We start from the raw sequence: 17,217 nt of genomic DNA on the forward strand, positions 1-17,217 counted from the left end.
AGCAGCATCAAAATGCTATGGTGTTGCTGTGGCACACTCCCAACAACACCCATTGCACGCCCCTTCCAGGGAACGCGCTGCGTGCTAAGGGGCCGTATTTACAAGGTGGTGTTAAGCCACAAAAAGTGGCTGAACGCCATCTTGTAAATACCGCGCAGTGCATAGTGCCACAGGGGCGTCACTAAAAGTGATGCTCCGGTGGCGATAGGGCCTTGTAAGTCTGGCACTTTATTTGCTCAAGGTGTGTGTTCTTGGTGAGGGCAGGAAAGCTATTTTCGCTCTCGTACCTTCCTTCCTTGGCTGGCTTGAATGCTGTAGGCTCAGGCTTCATTGCAAAGGTCAAACAGTGAGCAACTGACTGCCGTAAGCTGGCGCAACTCCTCTTGGTGAGCTGTGACAGATGCCCCAGGAGCGTAGTACCTCACGATGGTGAGGGATAGACACAGTCTCTTTTATCTCAGCTTGCCTGTCAGGTGAGGCAGGAAATGCAAATACTGTGAAAAAGCCCAGCGACTCGAACCAGGGACCTTTCGCATGTGAGGTGCGCATGATAACCACTACACTACACAAGCAGACACACTTGCTGCTTGCTTCATGTGGCTATGCATTGTACTGGAACCACCACACTATGGAAACAGACACACCTGCTTGCTTTATGTGGCTATGCATTGGACTGGGATGCAAGGATGAGGGCCAATGTTCATGACGCTCAAAGCTGAGCCTTCCGGAACACAATCTCTTCCCTTGGAAGAAAGGAACTGGGATCACTTTCATTCCAAGAGGTGATTTCAGAACTGGACCCGAAATTACCATGGAGAAGCACTGTGCATTTAATGTTCCTACGAGCACTGCTGCTCCAGCACAGAAAAGCAGTTGCAAAGAAATCTCGCATACCTTCATGATGCTGAACCGTCTCGACGCCAGTATAAAGCATGTATTGCATTGCAACATGACATCTTACAAGAGTGAAAAGCAGAAATACTCCTGTTTAAAACACAGACTGAACCTCTAAAGGTAGGGGTTTGTCTGGGATTTGAACCGAGGTCCTCTCACACCCGAAGCGAGAATCATACCCCTATACCAACTAGACTGCCGCTGCATAGTCATTTGAAACATCTTCTGAAGCGTCTTTCAGAAAAGCAGGGCCATTTGGAGGCTCTCTCTCTCTAAGCGTGCCATAGCAATTGATGTTTTCTGTCAAGGATTTTTTGTTTGTCTCTAGCAAGGCAAGAGGTAGTCAAAATGCCCTGTGCCAGTGAGCTGAACTAGGGGACTGATGTGAAAAGCAGACCCTTTCTGGTAGTTGTAACCCGCTGCTAGTCATGGACCCTTGCACCTTAGATTTCCCAACCAGAAGCACTGAAGGGCCTGCTAGCTCTTGAGCCAGAGGAGCATGCCTCTTGGATTCAAGCACACTTGCTCGGTCAGCGCTCGATCAGGCTCGATCAGGCGAGATTTATATTAGTGGCTCATAGGCCTGAAACACTCACCTGGGAGACGCAGGGTGGCTGATTTCCCGGAATGGCCCTTGATGGGGAAATCACCTCCTTTCCCCCGCCTCATTTCAGAATTGTGTGCTAGTCGCAAGACAGTGTTCAGGGGTTCATGGGTACTGCCTACTCCCAGCTGCCTCTCTGTCTTCTTCATGTAAATTGCAAGTCACGAGGAGGCACCATTGCCAATATGCTCCGCCCACCTAACCAAGAAACCTAGTTTGAGCTTGTCTGCCTGTGTTGTTGCAGGGGCAGAGTCTTCTTTGCCCAAAAGGTGGCAGGAGAGCCTCACTTCAAACGATAGAATCAACTGCTTAAGTAGAAACCAGCATGGTAGTTACTGTCATAAAGTGCAGCTCTAACAGAAGGTGTGCCTGAGACGCCCCTTCCAGTAATACACAGAATTTTGATTGAGGGCCCAGCCGATGGGTTGGTGGATTTCTCCTCACATGCCACAGCAGCTTCCAAAGATAGTGGTGTGAGGAGCTGGCTCTGCAAGCAGAGCAAGATTTAAGGGAAGAAAATACACCTGTCAGAAGTGGGATTTGAACCCACGCCTCCATGAAGAGACCAGAAGGCTCAGCTTCACTGAAGATCAAGCTCTCTTGAGTCTGGCGCCTTAGACCACTCGGCCATCCTGACAGCCAAAACAGTGTGCAGGTCGGACTCTTCAGTCTGCACTTGTTGATTTTGCCGCTTGCAATGTTCCTATCAAAGTCACAGCTTTAAAGGCCCCACAATATAACATGGCCAAGAAAAAAAAAAAAAAACAGAACAAGAAACAATGCACATGCACGACCACCGAGGGATGCAGATAACTTTTTAGCGTCCTGCAATAGTAAAGCACGTTTTACACAGGTCACAAGTTTTTAAAGGTCATTTCTGTCTAAGTGTGCATTGAGAGAGACTGAGGTTTTAGGGAGCAAACACAAAAGCCGCTGCTGCCAAGTGTTTCTGCCCGGTCTCAAACCGGGGACTTTTCGCGTGTGAGGCGAACGTGATAACCACTACACTACAGAAACAAGCTTGCTGATTTGACTGAAGGAGCACAGTTCCCCTCATATGTTTGCACGATTTCCTCTATACTTTATCAGCAGTTGCTCGGAATGCGAGGGGTAAGTGTGAAAATTGCAGCGGTGTCGGCCAGCATGCATACACTCAGACGTCCTGAAAAATCCCATAGCTGCGGGCAGAGACAGACAAATATCTGATGCCTAAATGCCAGGAAGGAGAGCCTGTGAAATCATCACACAGGGCGCACTGAGAGCAAGCAGGAAGGAAGCCAAGGCATTGTAATCCATTTTTCGCCTGAGGCAAAAAATATGTTTTGCGCAACAATGCTTCGAGTAAAATGAGAAATGTTGAGGGGTTGTGTATTTTGAGCAGGATTTGATTGTTTTCCGCTAAAATGGGCTCGTCCGGGATTTGAACCCGGGACCTCTCGCACCCTAAGCGAGAATCATACCCCTAGACCAACGAGCCTGGGCACAGAAATGCAACGGCTCCGACCCTGCTCGGAGGATTGGTGACAGAGAGTGGGAGACTACATCCCAAAGCAAGAAACTGCACATGGTGCTCTCTTTTGCAGTACGACTAGAGTCATTTGCATGGTCTTCATCGAACATGACATAAAAAGCCTCTATCCTTTAGACATTTTGGCCCAGATTTACAAGAAAATGACTAAGCGCGACGCTGTGCCAAATTTGCAAGCCCCACGTGCCGTCATTTTCAAAATGCAGGAAAGCGCCGTATTTAGTAGAATACAGCGCACCCCTGTACTTCCCCCTGCGCTAGCTCTAAATTAGCTGCTGAGCGCCAACGCAGCCGTTCTTGCACCATGGTGCAAGGATGACTGCGTTGAGGGGGAAATTGTTTTTGTGCAGGAAGGGACACCTTCCTGCCCAAAAAAAAAATCTTCAATGGTGATTTGCTCTTACTTCTATGTGTGCTGCAGAATGCATCACACATAGCAAGAGCAAAAACAAGGAGAAATGAAAACATTTCTCCTCAGTGCGCCACTCTAACGACACCCCTGGGATGGCGTTGGATTTTGGCGCTGACGCAGATTTACGCCAACTCCTAAATCTGGAGCAGCATCAAAATGCTATGGTGTTGCTGTGGCACACTCCCAACAACACCCATTGCACGCCCCTTCCAGGGAACGCGCTGCGTGCTAAGGGGCCGTATTTACAAGGTGGTGTTAAGCCACAAAAAGTGGCTGAACGCCATCTTGTAAATACCGCGCAGTGCATAGTGCCACCGGGGCGTCACTAAAAGTGATGCTCCGGTGGCGATAGGGCCTTGTAAGTCTGGCACTTTATTTGCTCAAGGTGTGTGTTCTTGGTGAGGGCAGGAAAGCTATTTTCGCTCTCGTACCTTCCTTCCTTGGCTGGCTTGAATGCTGTAGGCTCAGGCTTCATTGCAAAGGTCAAACAGTGAGCAACTGACTGCCGTAAGCTGGCGCAACTCCTCTTGGTGAGTTGTGACAGATGCCCCAGGAGCGTAGTACCTCACGATGGTGAGGGATAGACACAGTCTCTTTTATCTCAGCTTGCCTGTCAGGTGAGGCAGGAAATGCAAATACTGTGAAAAAGCCCAGCGACTCGAACCAGGGACCTTTCGCATGTGAGGTGCGCATGATAACCACTACACTACACAAGCAGACACACTTGCCGGCTTGCTTCATGTGGCTATGCATTGTACTGGAACCACCACACTATGGAAACAGACACACCTGCTTGCTTTATGTGGCTATGCATTGGACTGGGATGCAAGGATGAGGGCCAATGTTCATGACGCACAAAGCTGAGCCTTCCGGAACACAATCTCTTCCCTTGGAAGAAAGGAACTGGGATCACTTTCATTCCAAGAGGTGATTTCAGAACTGGACCCGAAATTACCATGGAGAAGCACTGTGCATTTAATGTTCCTACGAGCACTGCTGCTCCAGCACAGAAAAGCAGTTGCAAAGAAATCTCGCATACCTTCATGATGCTGAACCGTCTCGACGCCAGTATAAAGCATGTATTGCATTGCAACATGACATCTTACAAGAGTGAAAAGCAGAAATACTCCTGTTTAAAACACAGACTGAACCTATAAAGGTAGGGGTTTGTCTGGGATTTGAACCGAGGTCCTCTCACACCCGAAGCGAGAATCATACCCCTATACCAACTAGACTGCCGCTGCATAGTCATTTGAAACATCTTCTGAAGCGTCTTTCAGAAAAACAGGGCCATTTGGAGGCTCTCTCTCTCTAAGCGTGCCATAGCAATTGATGTTTTCTGTCAAGGATTTTTTGTTTGTCTCTAGCAAGGCAAGAGGTAGTCAAAATGCCCTGTGCCAGTGAGCTGAACTAGGGGACTGATGTGAAAAGCAGACCCTTTCTGGTAGTTGTAACCCGCTGCTAGTCATGGACCCTTGCACCTTAGATTTCCCAACCAGAAGCACTGAAGGGCCTGCTAGCTCTTGAGCCAGAGGAGCATGCCTCTTGGATTCAAGCACACTTGCTCGGTCAGCGCTCGATCAGGCTCGATCAGGCGAGATTTATATTAGTGGCTCATAGGCCTGAAACACTCAGCTGGGAGACGCAGGGTGGCTGTTTTCCCGGAATGGCCCTTGATGGGGAAATCACCTCCTTTCCCCCGCCTCATTTCAGAATTGTGTGCTAGTCGCAAGACAGTGTTCAGGGGTTCATGGGTACTGCCTACTCCCAGCTGCCTCTCTGTCTTCTTCATGTAAATTGCAAGTCACGAGGAGGCACCATTGCCAATATGCTCCGCCCACCTAACCAAGAAACCTAGTTTGAGCTTGTCTGCCTGTGTTGTTGCAGGGGCAGAGTCTTCTTTGCCCAAAAGGTGGCAGGAGAGCCTCACTTCAAACGATAGAATCAACTGCTTAAGTAGAAACCAGCATGGTAGTTACTGTCATAAAGTGCAGCTCTAACAGAAGGTGTGCCTGAGACGCCCCTTCCAGTAATACACAGAATTTTGATTGAGGGCCCAGCCGATGGGTTGGTGGATTTCTCCTCACATGCCACAGCAGCTTCCAAAGATAGTGGTGTGAGGAGCTGGCTCTGCAAGCAGAGCAAGATTTAAGGGAAGAAAATACACCTGTCAGAAGTGGGATTTGAACCCACGCCTCCATGAAGAGACCAGAAGGCTCAGCTTCACTGAAGATCAAGCTCTCTTGAGTCTGGCGCCTTAGACCACTCGGCCATCCTGACAGCCAAAACAGTGTGCAGGTCGGACTCTTCAGTCTGCACTTGTTGATTTTGCCGCTTGCAATGTTCCTATCAAAGTCACAGCTTTAAAGGCCCCACAATATAACATGGCCAAGAAAAAAAAAAAAAAACAGAACAAGAAACAATGCACATGCACGACCACCGAGGGATGCAGATAACTTTTTAGCGTCCTGCAATAGTAAAGCACGTTTTACACAGGTCACAAGTTTTTAAAGGTCATTTCTGTCTAAGTGTGCATTGAGAGAGACTGAGGTTTTAGGGAGCAAACACAAAAGCTGCTGCTGCCAAGTGTTTCTGCCCGGTCTCAAACCAGGGACTTTTCGCGTGTGAGGCGAACGTGATAACCACTACACTACAGAAACAAGCTTGCTGATTTGACTGAAGGAGCACAGTTCCCCTCATATGTTTGCACGATTTCCTCTATACTTTATCAGCAGTTGCTCGGAATGCGAGGGGTAAGTGTGAAAATTGCAGCGGTGTCGGCCAGCATGCATACACTCAGACGTCCTGAAAAATCCCATAGCTGCGGGCAGAGACAGACAAATATCTGATGCCTAAATGCCAGGAAGGAGAGCCTGTGAAATCATCACACAGGGCGCACTGAGAGCAAGCAGGAAGGAAGCCAAGGCATTGTAATCCATTTTTCGCCTGAGGCAAAAAATATGTTTTGCGCAACAATGCTTCGAGTAAAATGAGAAATGTTGAGGGGTTGTGTATTTTGAGCAGGATTTGATTGTTTTCCGCTAAAATGGGCTCGTCCGGGATTTGAACCCGGGACCTCTCGCACCCTAAGCGAGAATCATACCCCTAGACCAACGAGCCTGGGCACAGAAATGCAACGGCTCCGACCCTGCTCGGAGGATTGGTGACAGAGAGTGGGAGACTACATCCCAAAGCAAGAAACTGCACATGGTGCTCTCTTTTGCAGTACGACTAGAGTCATTTGCATGGTCTTCATCGAACATGACATAAAAAGCCTCTATCCTTTAGACATTTTGGCCCAGATTTACAAGAAAATGACTAAGCGCGACGCTGTGCCAAATTTGCAAGCCCCACGTGCCGTCATTTTCAAAATGCAGGAAAGCGCCGTATTTAGTAGAATACAGCGCACCCCTGTGCTTCCCCCTGCGCCAGCTCTAAATTAGCTGCTGAGCGCCAACGCAGCCGTTCTTGCACCATGGTACAAGGATGACTGCGTTGAGGGGGAAATTGTTTTTGTGCAGGAAGGGACACCTTCCTGCCCAAAAAAAAAATCTTCAATGGTGATTTGCTCTTACTTCTATGTGTGCTGCAGAATGCATCACACATAGCAAGAGCAAAAACAAGGAGAAATGAAAACATTTCTCCTCAGTGCGCCACTCTAACGACACCCCTGGGATGGCGTTGGATTTTGGCGCTGACGCAGATTTACGCCAACTCCTAAATCTGGAGCAGCATCAAAATGCTATGGTGTTGCTGTGGCACACTCCCAACAACACCCATTGCACGCCCCTTCCAGGGAACGCGCTGCGTGCTAAGGGGCCGTATTTACAAGGTGGTGTTAAGCCACAAAAAGTGGCTGAACGCCATCTTGTAAATACCGCGCAGTGCATAGTGCCACCGGGGCGTCACTAAAAGTGATGCTCCGGTGGCGATAGGGCCTTGTAAGTCTGGCACTTTATTTGCTCAAGGTGTGTGTTCTTGGTGAGGGCAGGAAAGCTATTTTCGCTCTCGTACCTTCCTTCCTTGGCTGGCTTGAATGCTGTAGGCTCAGGCTTCATTGCAAAGGTCAAACAGTGAGCAACTGACTGCCGTAAGCTGGCGCAACTCCTCTTGGTGAGCTGTGACAGATGCCCCAGGAGCGTAGTACCTCACGATGGTGAGGGATAGACACAGTCTCTTTTATCTCAGCTTGCCTGTCAGGTGAGGCAGGAAATGCAAATACTGTGAAAAAGCCCAGCGACTCGAACCAGGGACCTTTCGCATGTGAGGTGCGCATGATAACCACTACACTACACAAGCAGACACACTTGCCGGCTTGCTTCATGTGGCTATGCATTGTACTGGAACCACCACACTATGGAAACAGACACACCTGCTTGCTTTATGTGGCTATGCATTGGACTGGGATGCAAGGATGAGGGCCAATGTTCATGACGCTCAAAGCTGAGCCTTCCGGAACACAATCTCTTCCCTTGGAAGAAAGGAACTGGGATCACTTTCATTCCAAGAGGTGATTTCAGAACTGGACCCGAAATTACCATGGAGAAGCACTGTGCATTTAATGTTCCTACGAGCACTGCTGCTCCAGCACAGAAAAGCAGTTGCAAAGAAATCTCGCATACCTTCATGATGCTGAACCGTCTCGACGCCAGTATAAAGCATGTATTGCATTGCAACATGACATCTTACAAGAGTGAAAAGCAGAAATACTCCTGTTTAAAACACAGACTGAACCTATAAAGGTAGGGGTTTGTCTGGGATTTGAACCGAGGTCCTCTCACACCCGAAGCGAGAATCATACCCCTATACCAACTAGACTGCCGCTGCATAGTCATTTGAAACATCTTCTGAAGCGTCTTTCAGAAAAGCAGGGCCATTTGGAGGCTCTCTCTCTCTAAGCGTGCCATAGCAATTGATGTTTTCTGTCAAGGATTTTTTGTTTGTCTCTAGCAAGGCAAGAGGTAGTCAAAATGCCCTGTGCCAGTGAGCTGAACTAGGGGACTGATGTGAAAAGCAGACCCTTTCTGGTAGTTGTAACCCGCTGCTAGTCATGGACCCTTGCACCTTAGATTTCCCAACCAGAAGCACTGAAGGGCCTGCTAGCTCTTGAGCCAGAGGAGCATGCCTCTTGGATTCAAGCACACTTGCTCGGTCAGGGCTCGATCAGGCGAGATTTATATTAGTGGCTCATAGGCCTGAAACACTCACCTGGGAGACGCAGGGTGGCTGATTTCCCGGAATGGCCCTTGATGGGGAAATCACCTCCTTTCCCCCGCCTCATTTCAGAATTGTGTGCTAGTCGCAAGACAGTGTTCAGGGGTTCATGGGTACTGCCTACTCCCAGCTGCCTCTCTGTCTTCTTCATGTAAATTGCAAGTCACGAGGAGGCACCATTGCCAATATGCTCCGCCCACCTAACCAAGAAACCTAGTTTGAGCTTGTCTGCCTGTGTTGTTGCAGGGGCAGAGTCTTCTTTGCCCAAAAGGTGGCAGGAGAGCCTCACTTCAAACGATAGAATCAACTGCTTAAGTAGAAACCAGCATGGTAGTTACTGTCATAAAGTGCAGCTCTAACAGAAGGTGTGCCTGAGACGCCCCTTCCAGTAATACACAGAATTTTGATTGAGGGCCCAGCCGATGGGTTGGTGGATTTCTCCTCACATGCCACAGCAGCTTCCAAAGATAGTGGTCTGGGGAGCTGGCTCTGCAAGCAGAGCAAGATTTAAGGGAAGAAAATACACCTGTCAGAAGTGGGATTTGAACCCACGCCTCCATGAAGAGACCAGAAGGCTCAGCTTCACTGAAGATCAAGCTCTCTTGAGTCTGGCGCCTTAGACCACTCGGCCATCCTGACAGCCAAAACAGTGTGCAGGTCGGACTCTTCAGTCTGCACTTGTTGATTTTGCCGCTTGCAATGTTCCTATCAAAGTCACAGCTTTAAAGGCCCCACAATATAACATGGCCAAGAAAAAAAAAAAAAAACAGAACAAGAAACAATGCACATGCACGACCACCGAGGGATGCAGATAACTTTTTAGCGTCCTGCAATAGTAAAGCACGTTTTACACAGGTCACAAGTTTTTAAAGGTCATTTCTGTATAAGTGTGCATTGAGAGAGACTGAGGTTTTAGGGAGCAAACACAAAAGCTGCTGCTGCCAAGTGTTTCTGCCCGGTCTCAAACCGGGGACTTTTCGCGTGTGAGGCGAACGTGATAACCACTACACTACAGAAACAAGCTTGCTGATTTGACTGAAGGAGCACAGTTCCCCTCATATGTTTGCACGATTTCCTCTATACTTTATCAGCAGTTGCTCGGAATGCGAGGGGTAAGTGTGAAAATTGCAGCGGTGTCGGCCAGCATGCATACACTCAGACGTCCTGAAAAATCCCATAGCTGCGGGCAGAGACAGACAAATATCTGATGCCTAAATGCCAGGAAGGAGAGCCTGTGAAATCATCACACAGGGCGCACTGAGAGCAAGCAGGAAGGAAGCCAAGGCATTGTAATCCATTTTTCGCCTGAGGCAAAAAATATGTTTTGCGCAACAATGCTTCGAGTAAAATGAGAAATGTTGAGGGGTTGTGTATTTTGAGCAGGATTTGATTGTTTTCCGCTAAAATGGGCTCGTCCGGGATTTGAACCCGGGACCTCTCGCACCCTAAGCGAGAATCATACCCCTAGACCAACGAGCCTGGGCACAGAAATGCAACGGCTCCGACCCTGCTCGGAGGATTGGTGACAGAGAGTGGGAGACTACATCCCAAAGCAAGAAACTGCACATGGTGCTCTCTTTTGCAGTACGACTAGAGTCATTTGCATGGTCTTCATCGAACATGACATAAAAAGCCTCTATCCTTTAGACATTTTGGCCCAGATTTACAAGAAAATGACTAAGCGCGACGCTGTGCCAAATTTGCAAGCCCCACGTGCCGTCATTTTCAAAATGCAGGAAAGCGCCGTATTTAGTAGAATACAGCGCACCCCTGTGCTTCCCCCTGCGCCAGCTCTAAATTAGCTGCTGAGCGCCAACGCAGCCGTTCTTGCACCATGGTACAAGGATGACTGCGTTGAGGGGGAAATTGTTTTTGTGCAGGAAGGGACACCTTCCTGCCCAAAAAAAAAATCTTCAATGGTGATTTGCTCTTACTTCTATGTGTGCTGCAGAATGCATCACACATAGCAAGAGCAAAAACAAGGAGAAATGAAAACATTTCTCCTCAGTGCGCCACTCTAACGACACCCCTGGGATGGCGTTGGATTTTGGCGCTGACGCAGATTTACGCCAACTCCTAAATCTGGAGCAGCATCAAAATGCTATGGTGTTGCTGTGGCACACTCCCAACAACACCCATTGCACGCCCCTTCCAGGGAACGCGCTGCGTGCTAAGGGGCCGTATTTACAAGGTGGTGTTAAGCCACAAAAAGTGGCTGAACGCCATCTTGTAAATACCGCGCAGTGCATAGTGCCACCGGGGCGTCACTAAAAGTGATGCTCCGGTGGCGATAGGGCCTTGTAAGTCTGGCACTTTATTTGCTCAAGGTGTGTGTTCTTGGTGAGGGCAGGAAAGCTATTTTCGCTCTCGTACCTTCCTTCCTTGGCTGGCTTGAATGCTGTAGGCTCAGGCTTCATTGCAAAGGTCAAACAGTGAGCAACTGACTGCCGTAAGCTGGCGCAACTCCTCTTGGTGAGCTGTGACAGATGCCCCAGGAGCGTAGTACCTCACGATGGTGAGGGATAGACACAGTCTCTTTTATCTCAGCTTGCCTGTCAGGTGAGGCAGGAAATGCAAATACTGTGAAAAAGCCCAGCGACTCGAACCAGGGACCTTTCGCATGTGAGGTGCGCATGATAACCACTACACTACACAAGCAGACACACTTGCCGGCTTGCTTCATGTGGCTATGCATTGTACTGGAACCACCACACTATGGAAACAGACACACCTGCTTGCTTTATGTGGCTATGCATTGGACTGGGATGCAAGGATGAGGGCCAATGTTCATGACGCTCAAAGCTGAGCCTTCCGGAACACAATCTCTTCCCTTGGAAGAAAGGAACTGGGATCACTTTCATTCCAAGAGGTGATTTCAGAACTGGACCCGAAATTACCATGGAGAAGCACTGTGCATTTAATGTTCCTACGAGCACTGCTGCTCCAGCACAGAAAAGCAGTTGCAAAGAAATCTCGCATACCTTCATGATGCTGAACCGTCTCGACGCCAGTATAAAGCATGTATTGCATTGCAACATGACATCTTACAAGAGTGAAAAGCAGAAATACTCCTGTTTAAAACACAGACTGAACCTCTAAAGGTAGGGGTTTGTCTGGGATTTGAACCGAGGTCCTCTCACACCCGAAGCGAGAATCATACCCCTATACCAACTAGACTGCCGCTGCATAGTCATTTGAAACATCTTCTGAAGCGTCTTTCAGAAAAGCAGGGCCATTTGGAGGCTCTCTCTCTCTAAGCGTGCCATAGCAATTGATGTTTTCTGTCAAGGATTTTTTGTTTGTCTCTAGCAAGGCAAGAGGTAGTCAAAATGCCCTGTGCCAGTGAGCTGAACTAGGGGACTGATGTGAAAAGCAGACCCTTTCTGGTAGTTGTAACCCGCTGCTAGTCATGGACCCTTGCACCTTAGATTTCCCAACCAGAAGCACTGAAGGGCCTGCTAGCTCTTGAGCCAGAGGAGCATGCCTCTTGGATTCAAGCACACTTGCTCGGTCAGCGCTCGATCAGGCTCGATCAGGCGAGATTTATATTAGTGGCTCATAGGCCTGAAACACTCACCTGGGAGACGCAGGGTGGCTGATTTCCCGGAATGGCCCTTGATGGGGAAATCACCTCCTTTCCCCCGCCTCATTTCAGAATTGTGTGCTAGTCGCAAGACAGTGTTCAGGGGTTCATGGGTACTGCCTACTCCCAGCTGCCTCTCTGTCTTCTTCATGTAAATTGCAAGTCACGAGGAGGCACCATTGCCAATATGCTCCGCCCACCTAACCAAGAAACCTAGTTTGAGCTTGTCTGCCTGTGTTGTTGCAGGGGCAGAGTCTTCTTTGCCCAAAAGGTGGCAGGAGAGCCTCACTTCAAACGATAGAATCAACTGCTTAAGTAGAAACCAGCATGGTAGTTACTGTCATAAAGTACAGCTCTAACAGAAGGTGTGCCTGAGACGCCCCTTCCAGTAATACACAGAATTTTGATTGAGGGCCCAGCCGATGGGTTGGTGGATTTCTCCTCACATGCCACAGCAGCTTCCAAAGATAGTGGTCTGAGGAGCTGGCTCTGCAAGCAGAGCAAGATTTAAGGGAAGAAAATACACCTGTCAGAAGTGGGATTTGAACCCACGCCTCCATGAAGAGACCAGAAGGCTCAGCTTCACTGAAGATCAAGCTCTCTTGAGTCTGGCGCCTTAGACCACTCGGCCATCCTGACAGCCAAAACAGTGTGCAGGTCGGACTCTTCAGTCTGCACTTGTTGATTTTGCCGCTTGCAATGTTCCTATCAAAGTCACAGCTTTAAAGGCCCCACAATATAACATGGCCAAGAAAAAAAAAAAAAAACAGAACAAGAAACAATGCACATGCACGACCACCGAGGGATGCAGATAACTTTTTAGCGTCCTGCAATAGTAAAGCACGTTTTACACAGGTCACAAGTTTTTAAAGGTCATTTCTGTCTAAGTGTGCATTGAGAGAGACTGAGGTTTTAGGGAGCAAACACAAAAGCTGCTGCTGCCAAGTGTTTCTGCCCGGTCTCAAACCGGGGACTTTTCGCGTGTGAGGCGAACGTGATAACCACTACACTACAGAAACAAGCTTGCTGATTTGACTGAAGGAGCACAGTTCCCCTCATATGTTTGCACGATTTCCTCTATACTTTATCAGCAGTTGCTCGGAATGCGAGGGGTAAGTGTGAAAATTGCAGCGGTGTCGGCCAGCATGCATACACTCAGACGTCCTGAAAAATCCCATAGCTGCGGGCAGAGACAGACAAATATCTGATGCCTAAATGCCAGGAAGGAGAGCCTGTGAAATCATCACACAGGGCGCACTGAGAGCAAGCAGGAAGGAAGCCAAGGCATTGTAATCCATTTTTCGCCTGAGGCAAAAAATATGTTTTGCGCAACAATGCTTCGAGTAAAATGAGAAATGTTGAGGGGTTGTGTATTTTGAGCAGGATTTGATTGTTTTCCGCTAAAATGGGCTCGTCCGGGATTTGAACCCGGGACCTCTCGCACCCTAAGCGAGAATCATACCCCTAGACCAACGAGCCTGGGCACAGAAATGCAACGGCTCCGACCCTGCTCGGAGGATTGGTGACAGAGAGTGGGAGACTACATCCCAAAGCAAGAAACTGCACATGGTGCTCTCTTTTGCAGTACGACTAGAGTCATTTGCATGGTCTTCATCGAACATGACATGAAAAGCCTCTATCCTTTAGACATTTTGGCCCAGATTTACAAGAAAATGACTAAGCGCGACGCTGTGCCAAATTTGCAAGCCCCACGTGCCGTCATTTTCAAAATGCAGGAAAGCGCCGTATTTAGTAGAATACAGCGCACCCCTGTGCTTCCCCCTGCGCCAGCTCTAAATTAGCTGCTGAGCGCCAACGCAGCCGTTCTTGCACCATGGTACAAGGATGACTGCGTTGAGGGGGAAATTGTTTTTGTGCAGGAAGGGACACCTTCCTGCCCAAAAAAAAAATCTTCAATGGTGATTTGCTCTTACTTCTATGTGTGCTGCAGAATGCATCACACATAGCAAGAGCAAAAACAAGGAGAAATGAAAACATTTCTCCTCAGTGCGCCACTCTAACGACACCCCTGGGATGGCGTTGGATTTTGGCGCTGACGCAGATTTACGCCAACTCCTAAATCTGGAGCAGCATCAAAATGCTATGGTGTTGCTGTGGCACACTCCCAACAACACCCATTGCACGCCCCTTCCAGGGAACGCGCTGCGTGCTAAGGGGCCGTATTTACAAGGTGGTGTTAAGCCACAAAAAGTGGCTGAACGCCATCTTGTAAATACCGCGCAGTGCATAGTGCCACAGGGGCGTCACTAAAAGTGATGCTCCGGTGGCGATAGGGCCTTGTAAGTCTGGCACTTTATTTGCTCAAGGTGTGTGTTCTTGGTGAGGGCAGGAAAGCTATTTTCGCTCTCGTACCTTCCTTCCTTGGCTGGCTTGAATGCTGTAGGCTCAGGCTTCATTGCAAAGGTCAAACAGTGAGCAACTGACTGCCGTAAGCTGGCGCAACTCCTCTTGGTGAGCTGTGACAGATGCCCCAGGAGCGTAGTACCTCACGATGGTGAGGGATAGACACAGTCTCTTTTATCTCAGCTTGCCTGTCAGGTGAGGCAGGAAATGCAAATACTGTGAAAAAGCCCAGCGACTCGAACCAGGGACCTTTCGCATGTGAGGTGCGCATGATAACCACTACACTACACAAGCAGACACACTTGCTGCTTGCTTCATGTGGCTATGCATTGTACTGGAACCACCACACTATGGAAACAGACACACCTGCTTGCTTTATGTGGCTATGCATTGGACTGGGATGCAAGGATGAGGGCCAATGTTCATGACGCTCAAAGCTGAGCCTTCCGGAACACAATCTCTTCCCTTGGAAGAAAGGAACTGGGATCACTTTCATTCCAAGAGGTGATTTCAGAACTGGACCCGAAATTACCATGGAGAAGCACTGTGCATTTAATGTTCCTACGAGCACTGCTGCTCCAGCACAGAAAAGCAGTTGCAAAGAAATCTCGCATACCTTCATGATGCTGAACCGTCTCGACGCCAGTATAAAGCATGTATTGCATTGCAACATGACATCTTACAAGAGTGAAAAGCAGAAATACTCCTGTTTAAAACACAGACTGAACCTCTAAAGGTAGGGGTTTGTCTGGGATTTGAACCGAGGTCCTCTCACACCCGAAGCGAGAATCATACCCCTATACCAACTAGACTGCCGCTGCATAGTCATTTGAAACATCTTCTGAAGCGTCTTTCAGAAAAGCAGGGCCATTTGGAGGCTCTCTCTCTCTAAGCGTGCCATAGCAATTGATGTTTTCTGTCAAGGATTTTTTGTTTGTCTCTAGCAAGGCAAGAGGTAGTCAAAATGCCCTGTGCCAGTGAGCTGAACTAGGGGACTGATGTGAAAAGCAGACCCTTTCTGGTAGTTGTAACCCGCTGCTAGTCATGGACCCTTGCACCTTAGATTTCCCAACCAGAAGCACTGAAGGGCCTGCTAGCTCTTGAGCCAGAGGAGCATGCCTCTTGGATTCAAGCACACTTGCTCGGTCAGCGCTCGATCAGGCTCGATCAGGCGAGATTTATATTAGTGGCTCATAGGCCTGAAACACTCACCTGGGAGACGCAGGGTGGCTGATTTCCCGGAATGGCCCTTGATGGGGAAATCACCTCCTTTCCCCCGCCTCATTTCAGAATTGTGTGCTAGTCGCAAGACAGTGTTCAGGGGTTCATGGGTACTGCCTACTCCCAGCTGCCTCTCTGTCTTCTTCATGTAAATTGCAAGTCACGAGGAGGCACCATTGCCAATATGCTCCGCCCACCTAACCAAGAAACCTAGTTTGAGCTTGTCTGCCTGTGTTGTTGCAGGGGCAGAGTCTTCTTTGCCCAAAAGGTGGCAGGAGAGCCTCACTTCAAACGATAGAATCAACTGCTTAAGTAGAAACCAGCATGGTAGTTACTGTCATAAAGTACAGCTCTAACAGAAGGTGTGCCTGAGACGCCCCTTCCAGTAATACACAGAATTTTGATTGAGGGCCCAGCCGATGGGTTGGTGGATTTCTCCTCACATGCCACAGCAGCTTCCAAAGATAGTGGTCTGAGGAGCTGGCTCTGCAAGCAGAGCAAGATTTAAGGGAAGAAAATACACCTGTCAGAAGTGGGATTTGAACCCACGCCTCCATGAAGAGACCAGAAGGCTCAGCTTCACTGAAGATCAAGCTCTCTTGAGTCTGGCGCCTTAGACCACTCGGCCATCCTGACAGCCAAAACAGTGTGCAGGTCGGACTCTTCAGTCTGCACTTGTTGATTTTGCCGCTTGCAATGTTCCTATCAAAGTCACAGCTTTAAAGGCCCCACAATATAACATGGCCAAGAAAAAAAAAAAAATACAGAACAAGAAACAATGCACATGCACGACCACCGAGGGATGCAGATAACTTTTTAGCGTCCTGCAATAGTAAAGCACGTTTTACACAGGTCACAAGTTTTTAAAGGTCATTTCTGTCTAAGTGTGCATTGAGAGAGACTGAGGTTTTAGGGAGCAAACACAAAAGCTGCTGCTGCCAAGTGTTTCTGCCCGGTCTCAAACCGGGGACTTTTCGCGTGTGAGGCGAACGTGATAACCACTACACTACAGAAACAAGCTTGCTGATTTGACTGAAGGAGCACAGTTCCCCTCATATGTTTGCACGATTTCCTCTATACTTTATCAGCAGTTGCTCGGAATGCGAGGGGTAAGTGTGAAAATTGCAGCGGTGTCGGCCAGCATGCATACACTCAGACGTCCTGAAAAATCCCATAGCTGCGGGCAGAGACAGACAAATATCTGATGCCTAAATGCCAGGAAGGAGAGCCTGTGAAATCATCACACAGGGCGCACTGAGAGCAAGCAGGAAGGAAGCCAAGGCATTGTAATCCATTTTTCGCCTGAGGCAAAAAATATGTTTTGCGCAACAATGCTTCGAGTAAAATGAGAAATGTTGAGGGGTTGTGTATTTTGAGCAGGATTTGATTGTTTTCCG

The 17,217-nt window shown here is 48.6% G+C and overlaps 4 non-coding genes across 4 annotated transcripts; all 4 read right to left on the reverse strand.

Annotated features, from left to right (window-relative positions):
- Positions 1–2,903: 2,903 nt before the first annotated feature.
- TRNAP-AGG (transfer RNA proline (anticodon AGG)) lies at positions 2,904–2,975 on the reverse strand. The gene has a single exon. It is a non-coding gene; the product is annotated as a tRNA-Pro (tRNA).
- A 3,511-nt stretch (positions 2,976–6,486) lies between these two features.
- Positions 6,487–6,558, reverse strand: TRNAP-AGG (transfer RNA proline (anticodon AGG)). The gene has a single exon. It is a non-coding gene; the product is annotated as a tRNA-Pro (tRNA).
- Positions 6,559–10,059: 3,501 nt separating this feature from the next.
- Positions 10,060–10,131, reverse strand: TRNAP-AGG (transfer RNA proline (anticodon AGG)). The gene has a single exon. It is a non-coding gene; the product is annotated as a tRNA-Pro (tRNA).
- A 3,511-nt stretch (positions 10,132–13,642) lies between these two features.
- On the reverse strand, positions 13,643–13,714 carry TRNAP-AGG (transfer RNA proline (anticodon AGG)). The gene has a single exon. It is a non-coding gene; the product is annotated as a tRNA-Pro (tRNA).
- Between the last annotated feature and the right edge of the window lie 3,503 nt (positions 13,715–17,217).

The sequence above is a fragment of the Pleurodeles waltl genome, unplaced genomic scaffold (assembly GCF_031143425.1).
Source record: "Pleurodeles waltl isolate 20211129_DDA unplaced genomic scaffold, aPleWal1.hap1.20221129 scaffold_72, whole genome shotgun sequence".
Lineage (NCBI taxonomy): Eukaryota > Metazoa > Chordata > Amphibia > Caudata > Salamandridae > Pleurodeles > Pleurodeles waltl.